At 39.5% G+C, this 9,672-nt stretch overlaps 1 long non-coding RNA gene across 1 annotated transcript; it reads left to right on the plus strand.

The window, feature by feature from the left end:
• The first annotated feature begins 1,530 nt into the window (after positions 1–1,530).
• Positions 1,531–8,823, plus strand: LOC116795489. The gene is made up of 3 exons (XR_004360068.1): positions 1,531–1,646; positions 7,150–7,275; positions 8,463–8,823. It is a non-coding gene; the product is annotated as an uncharacterized LOC116795489 (long non-coding RNA).
• Positions 8,824–9,672: the final 849 nt, after the last annotated feature.

Raw genomic sequence — 9,672 nt, forward strand, 5'->3', positions numbered from 1 at the left:
GCCTGTAATTCAGAAGTGCTCATCTCTATAATGCCACCGATTACTGCGAAAAGGTCAAAACCATCTTAATTCATCATTTCAGTTTTCCCCTGCAGTATCAATTTGGGTTTGGTGGCAGTTAAACCAGAAGCAGTGGAATTGATTTTCCGAGCGCAGGCTGTAGAATTGAGCTGGATACAAAAGCAAACCTATTCCCACTGTCAGAAATGGGATTAGTTTCTGGTTTTCATCCTGCTTTTGGTCAGCCTCCAGATCAGTTTCATACTTTTGGATTCTTTATAAAAAGCTTTTAAAGTTTTTTTTTTTTATGGACAAATGGCTTTTCAGTGAGAAAAGGACAACTTTTTCTGAAAAAGTGAGCTCTATTTTTGGCCAGATCTAACAAAGGGATAGTAGCTGGCAGCTGAGTTATGAAATCAGAGTTTCATTTGTCAGACATTGCTCACCCAACCAAAAGGCTTGCACTGTTCAAAGAAATGCCAGTAAGAAATGTCTTGGAGTAACACATGGAGTAAGAATTACTCTGTTGTCTGTGGAGTTTGGTTTAAAGTCTTTTCTCAAAGTAGTTCTGCTGCATGAGATGCAGGCACTGATACAGAAACTGCAGTTCTGACATCTCAGACGTCTCATTCCTGACTATCTTAGCTTCCAGTTTCTGGTCATTATTTCACAGGCTTTGTAACATTTTTAACATTTCTTTCCTTGGTGACAACTTCATCGACAGTCTCAAATGTTGAGTTCAGAGAGCCTGTAGATAAGATTGATTTTCTGTTTGAAGTCAAGTATTTTAATTATCAAGTTAAAAATCTGTCTTTCTCTTCAAACACAGAATATTTCTGATGTGGGGTGGATTTTTGGTGTGCAGAGCTTTAAAAAACCCTGCCAGCTAGAGAAAACTGAGTGCATTGCTTGAGTTTAATTCATGGCAGTGCATCCTTCAGACACTAAGATTGTAGATAAACAGACAAATTTTAGATAATTAGTTACAGTAAGCACGGAACATTCAGCAGAATGAAGATGATATTTCCACGCATGTTGAAAAACACATTTAATATTTTCTGTAAAATAGAAAATGACTCCTTTTCTGTGTCCCTCCTGTTTGATTTGCTCTGGGTATCTTCGCCCGTTCCATTTTTTTTTTTTTTCCCAGAGCCATCCTGTAATTCTAATGATTAAATGTGCAATTAAGGCTTAAGCACTATTAGCACGAGGGATTTTGAAATCAGGATGAGATGTAACATTGACATCAAATTTAAATGTCAGCACTACTGGCAGAGGAGTGTGACTTCCCTCTCCCACCGCAGCTCTGCCGCGCAAATTGCTCAGGGCTGTGAGGCAGGAGGAGGCATCAGGACTCAATGTCCCCAGCAGCACCATTTAGCCCTTTAATGCATTTCCCCACGGTGATTTTTGGAATTATGTGTGCACTGACAGCATACAAATGGCACAGTGCAAATTATATTATTTTAACTTGTTTATCAACTTGTCGTCACGGCCCCCCCCTTTTTTTTTTTTTCCCTTTCCAGTGCAGCGATGTAAATCTGACTCATGCAGAGGAAGTCACAAAGATGCCCCGGCCTGTCTGGATTTCCAGCAATATTATGATGAGGAATACATTCATTTGTCTGTAAGGAAAGGATTTAAAGGTTGTTGCATTCGTTTGTTACCAGAGACTGAGCACTTAATCACACAGGCTCGGTTCAGCAAGAAAATTATCTCTTCTTCTCAAGTCCATTAACAGCACTTTTACAGAGTCCTGAAAAATATAAATATTGGAGGATATTAATGAAAATGACATCTGTACCTGATGTATTGGTGCCCAGAAATGTGATTAAGTGCCCTGTTAATTAACTTCTTTGCTATGATACTTGTAAAAGTATAGTCATTTTTTAAAGTTAGCTGAACTGCCTAGAAAAAGGCCACTGATCTGATCTGGGGGAACTATTGTCCCATCCATGACTTAATGATGAGTAACAGCCCCATATAATGCACCCTGGATATGTCACATTATAAAGTAAAATGCTGAATATTTTATCACTGCAGTGTTACCTCCGTGAGTATCCTCCCGTTACTATTTTTCTGCCATGGAGGAAGAGGGATGGAGAAAATCCTCTATTTTCCTTTTAAAGAAGGGAATTTGTGGTATAGAAAAATTAAAGATCACCAAAAACTGTACAAAAAACTCCCATTCAGCAGTGATGTTTTTCCTGAAATCAGGAGAGAGGGAGTGGAGCTGTTCTGAAATTCTGGCCCTCAAGAGCTTGGGTGGGTGGGGATGTTCAGAACCACCCTGGCATGGCAAGGACTGACCCCAAAACATTTGAGTAGGGCCAGTCCTTCTCACTAGAAGTTATGGAATCATAGAAGGGGTTTGGGTTGGAAGAGACCTTAAAGCTCATCCAGTTCCACCCCCTTGCCATGGGCAGGGACACCTTCCACTAGCCCAGGTTGTTCCAAGCCCCATCCAACCTGGCCTTGGACACTTCCAGGGATGGGGCAGCCACAGGTTTTCTGGTCAACCTGTGCCAGGGCCCCACCACCCTCACAGGGAAGAATTTCTTCCTAATCTCTAATCTAAATTTCCCCCCTTTCAGTCTGACCCCATTGCCCCTTGTCCTGTCACTGCAGTTCCTGACAAACATTCCCTCTCCGGCTTCTCTGTAACCCTTTCAGATACTGGAAAGTGCTCTGAACCTGCTCTTCTCCAGGCTGAACAGCCCCAACTCTCCCATCCTGTCTCCATAGGGGAGTTGCTCCAATCCCCTGAGCAACTTTGTGACATCCTCTGGACTTGCTCCAACAGTTCTGTGTCCTTCTGATATTGGGGGCACCAGAACAATCACCTACGTCTGTCTCCTGGCCTCGAAGGGACTTCTAATAACAAGAGGAAATCAAATAGCCCTGGAATAGTGTTTTCTTTATGAGATCTTTCACCATTAGCTCTTGACTGCAGAGGTTTCCAGTCAGTCAAGTGGAAGCTGGGTGAACTTGGGGTTTGCAGGGTGAGGTGCCCAGATGCTCCTCTTTGGCTGTGCCTCATCTGGCCCAAGCAGATTGCAGAGCTGAGGAGAAAAACCCTCTGACACACATCACTTTATGCAGCTGATTATCATGCATAAATCATTCCAGTTATTCCACAAGTTTGTCTTCCCAACCCCTGTCCATGTTTGTTGGAATGCTGTCAATGGGATAATCTCAGTGAAGAGACACAGGGCAAGGTCAGTACCTTTAGGAACAGCCCTTTGGGTAAAGAAAGTAGAGAGAACAACAGTTTGAGTTGTACCTTTTAGAACAGCAGTTCATTCCCTTCCTTGTCTGGTGGCTGGGTTGGCTATTTAACTGTGAAATATTAATTCTTGTTAGCTTTAATTTTTTATTTTTTTTTTTTAGAAGCTTCCTTCATTGACAGAAGCACTCTAATAGCTGTAAAAAATTATCAGCCCAGCTTTGGAACATACTTCACAACCAAGGAGATATTAAATTCCCTCTAGTTCACTACATTTGCATTCTGCAGCTGTTAATGAGTTAATGATCTGTACAGTTTTAATGAACAGAACATAAATGAAGAGACAGGGAAGTGCACTAGAGTTCATGAAGCTGGTGAGTGAAGGCTTTAATTACACTCCCATCTTCAGGTCATTAGCTGCATAACTACCTGTGGACGAGCTGATAATTATTCTCTCGTGGCACTAATGAATTTTGTGTTTGGATTGGTAAAAATGTTGATCTCCTTGCTATGAACAATCAAACAGTGCCAGGAGGTGGATCAAAAACTGCAGTCAACACCATTCTCTGCGTGTTGTCCCTCACCCCTCACGCTGCTGCATGTTGGGTTTAATTAAAACTTTTCCAGCTGACTTCCAATTATTTCGCTGCAATTTGGACAGGAAATCTTTGTAGGCCCCTGCAAAAAGACAAGCTACAAGTATTTCATTTTTCATAGTAGTTACTGAGTGTTCTGACAGAATTTATAGAGACCAAAACTGGTTACATTATCCTTGAACTCAGGGATACCCGTTTTCCCCTTTAAAAATTTGGGACTATTTCATGTCCCTTTTTTTGTCCCCCTTAATGCTCCTTTTTTTTTTTTTTTTTTGGAACATTGGTTCAAGGATTACCTGGAAACAAATTCTCTGCATCTTTGTGATACCAGTGAGTAACTCTCAGCTAACATTGCCACATGCCAGAGGACAGAGCAGAAACAAGTTCCAGAGAACAATTTTTGAATTTATTAAAAAACAAATATGTGAAAAATTAAAAGACTTTATGTCTGTGTCATTGGTGTGTTTGATTGCTCTCGGGGTAAAGCCAGTTGATTGTACAGATATGTACAGCCTACAAAATAAAGCAATAACTGCAGCAGTGGGATGTGCAGCTGTTTTCTGAATCTGCCTACCACTGTCTAGGCAAGTTTAACCCTTCCTGATTCAAAATCTTGTGGGTCACTTGGAAATGAAAAGCCTTCAATCCAGAGAAGCTTAAAAAAGTACAGAAAATCACCCACTGAGATGAGAATACTACACTTGTAAAAACAAGTAGTTACCCCTGTGGTTGTTACCACATGCTGTGCAAGCTCAGATGCAGCCTTTTATTGCAGCTGGGTTTATTAACAAATAAAAATATTTTATTGCAATAGGGTTTATTAACAAAAAAAAGCAGGGAACAGTGTGCATCTTAGGTTTTAATTAAAGGAGGAGTTAATTTTAGGATCCCTCCTGCTTGGGCTCTGCTCAGTCATACACTATGAGTACACAGGTCTTGGGATGAGGAGGACTCTCAAATCTCAATCAGAAAAGATACAGAATGGCACAGTTCCATCTCCAAAACACAAGGGTCTTCACATTACAGCTAAATAAAAAACTGATCCCTGGCCAGGGTGATCTCCTGCAAAACACAGTGTCCATGCTGCATAATGAGCATAACTTGGAAACATTTGTTTTCATGAAAAAGAAATTATATGTTGCCCATGAAGTAGACTCACTCAGGATTGTTACTTGAGTAGTAACAGACTATTAGTAAAAAAATGAAGTTGCACTTTCCTGTTATTCTGTGGGATTTTATACTGAATATGTACCATAGCTTGAGGTCTCTATTGTACCCCTGACATGTCCCAGTGATTTTTTAAATGGGTTATATGGGCAAGTGGTTCATCTGGGAATTCAAGTGACAGATGTTTGCAACTGAGCTATTTCTCATCTAGTTAAGCCTCTAAAACACTAATAAGCAGGTCCATCCAGAGGACCATGATGTGACTCACAGTATTCTAAGTAATGATCAGGAGTTCAATGCTCAGATCCATTTCTAGAGGCCAATAGAGCTGTAATTGTTTCAGGGCATTTTGAAATGCCAGTGATGGTTTTCATTAATGCTGGAGAACGTTCCTGCACTGTAAAGGAAGACAAAAATGGTAAATAGGTATCCCTCAGGATTTCAAACACCAGTCCAGATACAGGTTCATTTGCCCAGCCAAATGATGTGTTGGGTACTTCTACAAGTGCCCCTCCAGCTGTTGGGGCTTTGTTTTCCATCACAATTCCTCATTTGTCCAATGCAACCAAAGCTTTCCTGATTTACTTAAGCTTCTTAGTACAGCAAGAACTGTGTAATGCATTCTATGAAACAAATCAGAAGTGTTTACTTACAAGAAATTGAAGTCAAAGTGTCATAGAATAGTAATTTATCACAGGTTTTCGGTTCAGTGGTTCAGAACACGAAGCATAAAAAATATTAAAGAGTTCATTGTATAATAAAACAGCCTTGAGGTAATGTAAGATTAAAGTAAAAAATTGGACTGTGCAGTAGGATCATCAGTTTGGGGAAGCTGATTTAATTTTATTACAAACAAAAGGCAATATCTAGATTTATCAGGGAGCAAGCATAAAATTTATCTGGACAAGTGGCTGCTTCAGCAGCTGTAAAATGCATTCTTGGCTCAGGGATAAGAATTGGAATGACAGCAATATTTGGGAAAAGCATGACCCAGGAAAACAACAAGCCATGTCACCACAAATGTGGTCACACTTAAATGCAGAGTTGGTCATCTTGGTCATCTTGGTCTTGCTTCTAATAGAGCTACAGGGCTAAGTATTTGCATGCACAAGTGTGGGTAATTTCTAAATATGTGAAGTTACACTGAAATCAAAGGGTATCAATCTCATTTTTAGAGTTAATCGTCATCTTAGGTATTTTTATATGAAGAGCAATGGGATATTTTAAAATTATCCTTACAGTTTTTCAGAGTTGGTCATCTTGGTCCACTTCTTAAAAAAATAGAAAGAAGAATATCACATAGGTTGTCTGAAGTTGTGCACTGGAATTAATCCACACAGTAAATCTCCAGTAGATTCAGTTGCATAATTTAATAGAGCAGATCAGTATTTCTGTAAAATCTCTACTAGAAGTCAAATAAAACATTCATGTTTTGGTCAGCACTAGTTGTTAGATTTGACAGTTTAAGTCTATATGTTTTTAACTCCTTTTTGGCCAAGAGAGTACAAAGTTTTACACCACTGACTTATCCAGCAGATGCCAGACTGGAATCAGGTCCTGTCACCTTTGATATTCAAATTAATATCACAGCACTCCAGTCCACTTCTTACAGGAATGGAGCACAGCATTCTCAGTTACTTCAACATCTTTTCCCTTCTGGGAAAAGAAAACACTCTTCCAGGCAAACAGGAGTCAGAATTCCTCCATTTTGTCTGAAAAATTACAACACTGCTGAAATCAGAGCTTGGTTTTTCCTAGATCTGAAAAGCAACTCTTCTCGTACTTTCCTTCTTCTTCCTAACACCCTAAAAATGTAGTTTCCTTTTTCAGAGGCCTACAATGGTTTCTATTTGCTTTGTGATAACTTGAACCTGTTTGCAGTTCCAGTGTTTGAATCATTTTTAGGGAGCAGTTGTTCTCTGTGCAAGTACAAATGTTCTCCCGTGGGGCTGTTTTGCAAGCACAGCAGAATTCCCTCATGTTTTCTTTCACAGCAGCTTTGGTCTCAAGAGATTTGGTAAAAGTTCACTTTCATGAGTTATAATAAGTGATTTAAAAGAGGCAAAGTGACAGATAAACACCAAATATAAATAGTAAGTGTAAGCAGCCTTAGGGAAGATATTAAACATGTTCACCTTAATATTCTCATGTTTTTTATAGAACAGTCCAACCAAGGACTAGGAACACACACACCCCTTGTCAAGACTTTGGAGAGACTTTGGGGATAATCATCATGGACTCTTCAATGTCCCTGTGACAGGAAGAACATCTGGTTCCTGCTCAGAGGTAAATTATAACATTATCAGCTTCAGCAGCACGTTGGGAGTTTTATAGATCCCATGTCAGAAGCCCATTTAGGGAAAAGTAAATTAAAGGATTATCTGATCTAGAATGCAGCTCTGCTTTGTAGATTAGTGTTTTGATTTAGCAGAATGCTGTGTGTGTAGGAAGTGTCACAACTCAGCCCTGGCTGCACTGAGCTGACACTGTTGGATCCTAATTCCATTTGCACTGTTGGTGCATCAACTGAAAGCAAATTAATTTTCTTTTGTTTACAGTCAAGGAACAAAAAAGTTCATTTACTTTGCTCAGGGTCACTCAAAGCAATGGAGAAGAACTCAAGTGTGGCAGTTCCCCAAACTGTATGTACAATATCCCATCTTCTCTACCCCTGGATAATTTTGGAGAGGACGCTTGGCAAGTGTAACATATTTGAGTAGAATTTATTTTAGCTGTTCTGAAGAAGCTGTTCTAGTTTAAAATATACACAGGGCAAATTTTTTGAGAGGTTCCAAACCTGTTTAATCCATTTTTCTCTGCACTTTACATGTGTAATTGCACTTGCCTGCAAATAGCATTTGAGTGAATGCACAGATCAAATAAGCTGACAGCTCACATATACAAATCCTGTTTGCTTCTAATAGAGCTACAGGGCTAAGTATTTGCATGCACAAATGTGAGTAATTTCTAAATATGTCAAGTTACACTGAAATCAAAGGGTATCAATCTCATTTTTAGAGTTAATCATCATCTTAGGTATTTTTATATGGAGAGCAATAGGATATTTTAAAATTATCCTTACAGTTTTTCAAATATTTCAACCAAATAAAATAAACAGGCAGTGACCCAGGTCCTGTAATTAGTCTTCCACCTTCAAATCTCTGTTGGGGTATTGGAGATCATTTGTGTAATGTAAGTGAGGTGTTTAAAAATCAGAGCCAGGTGAAATTCTCCAGGTCCCAACATGAAAGATAAAGTGACTGTCTCTAAATTCCATCTAACTTATAGTGAGAGAATGACACGGATTCAAAGCACTGAATAATCATTCACCTGATTATTCAGAGGAATTGAAGTTAATGTTTAGTATGCATTGAACATAAAACACAGGTGATGCTGTATTTTTAGGCTATATTTGTGGATTTGTACAGTCCATGAGCTGCCCTTGTATTTCTCTGTTTGCCTGCATTTTATAGATCTGTGCCAACCAAGGAGAAAGGGAACAAGCTGATCCTGCCTGGAAAACACAACCCAGTGGGAAAGGGGGAATGAAAAGGCTGCTTGAAAAGCAAGCGAGCAGAAGTCTATTCTCTGATTCCCACTCTTCTGGTTCAAGATGAAATGGAGATGATGAAAATCAAGATGAAACTGTCTGAATGTTGAAGAGGTGCAGCTGCAGCCACAGATGTAGACTTTCCTACAGACCAGAGCAGAGCAAATGAGAAGGAAAGTGCATTTTCCCTCCCTCTCCCACAGCCTGCTCTGCCCAAGCTGCTGCTTTCCAGCCACAACCTGCAGCAGCAATAACTTTTATTGATATTTTTTTAGGGGAATTCCCCAGCCACCCCAAAGGATTTTCAGGAATAACTCTCCTCTGAACTCTGTTGCTGCTCTTTTTGACTCAGCCCAGCTGAGTATGTTATATTCCATATAATATACTCAGAACACATATTTGGAAAAAAACTCCTTTAGACGAGGAAGTTTGGTGTGTTTGGATTTTCTGAAGGTATATGTGGTTACTCCAAGAAAATATGAATACACAGCTAGAAAGTGAAATAGTTGCTTTCCGAACCTTCCGAACTGGAACATCCATTTTGATTTTTTCTTATATAAAAAAAAAAGATCAAAACAGAAAACCACGGAAGGAAGATTTTTAAACAGGCTGCATTTTTAATTAATCCTAAATTAAGGAATCCCACCTGAGTTTGTTAAATAATCCTAGCTGAGTTCATTAAATAGTCCCAGCTGAGTGTATTCATCACCTGACCCCATTCCCCTCATTTTTGTCCCTATAAATGGTGAGATCAGTGTAGGGCCAATTTGTTAGGGCTTAGGTGGGAATTTGCAGTGTGGAGGGTTAACTTGCTATGAAGGGGAAAATAAAGTAATTCAAATTTTATTGTTTTTGAGAGATAGAGAAGCCTTTTCAGTAGCTTTTGCTCAATTGAAGAGGTTTTATTTTCTGAGCTGTGCTTCAAGTGTAAAGATCTGTTCACTACTAAGTGTAGGGACAGTTTTCTATTAAACCCAAACCTACCAATCTAAATAAGGATAATAAAGAGGCTGAAGAACAGGTGGAGAGTGAGGTGCCAATGTCCCAGAGCAGGTCACAGCAGAGCCCTTGGAAGGACCTACATCTCCTTAGGTAAGTTATTTACTGAGTACACTGAGCTTTGGAATGGCTTC

Source organism: Chiroxiphia lanceolata, chromosome 17 (genome assembly GCF_009829145.1).
Source record: "Chiroxiphia lanceolata isolate bChiLan1 chromosome 17, bChiLan1.pri, whole genome shotgun sequence".
NCBI classification, from domain to species: Eukaryota; Metazoa; Chordata; class Aves; order Passeriformes; family Pipridae; genus Chiroxiphia; species Chiroxiphia lanceolata.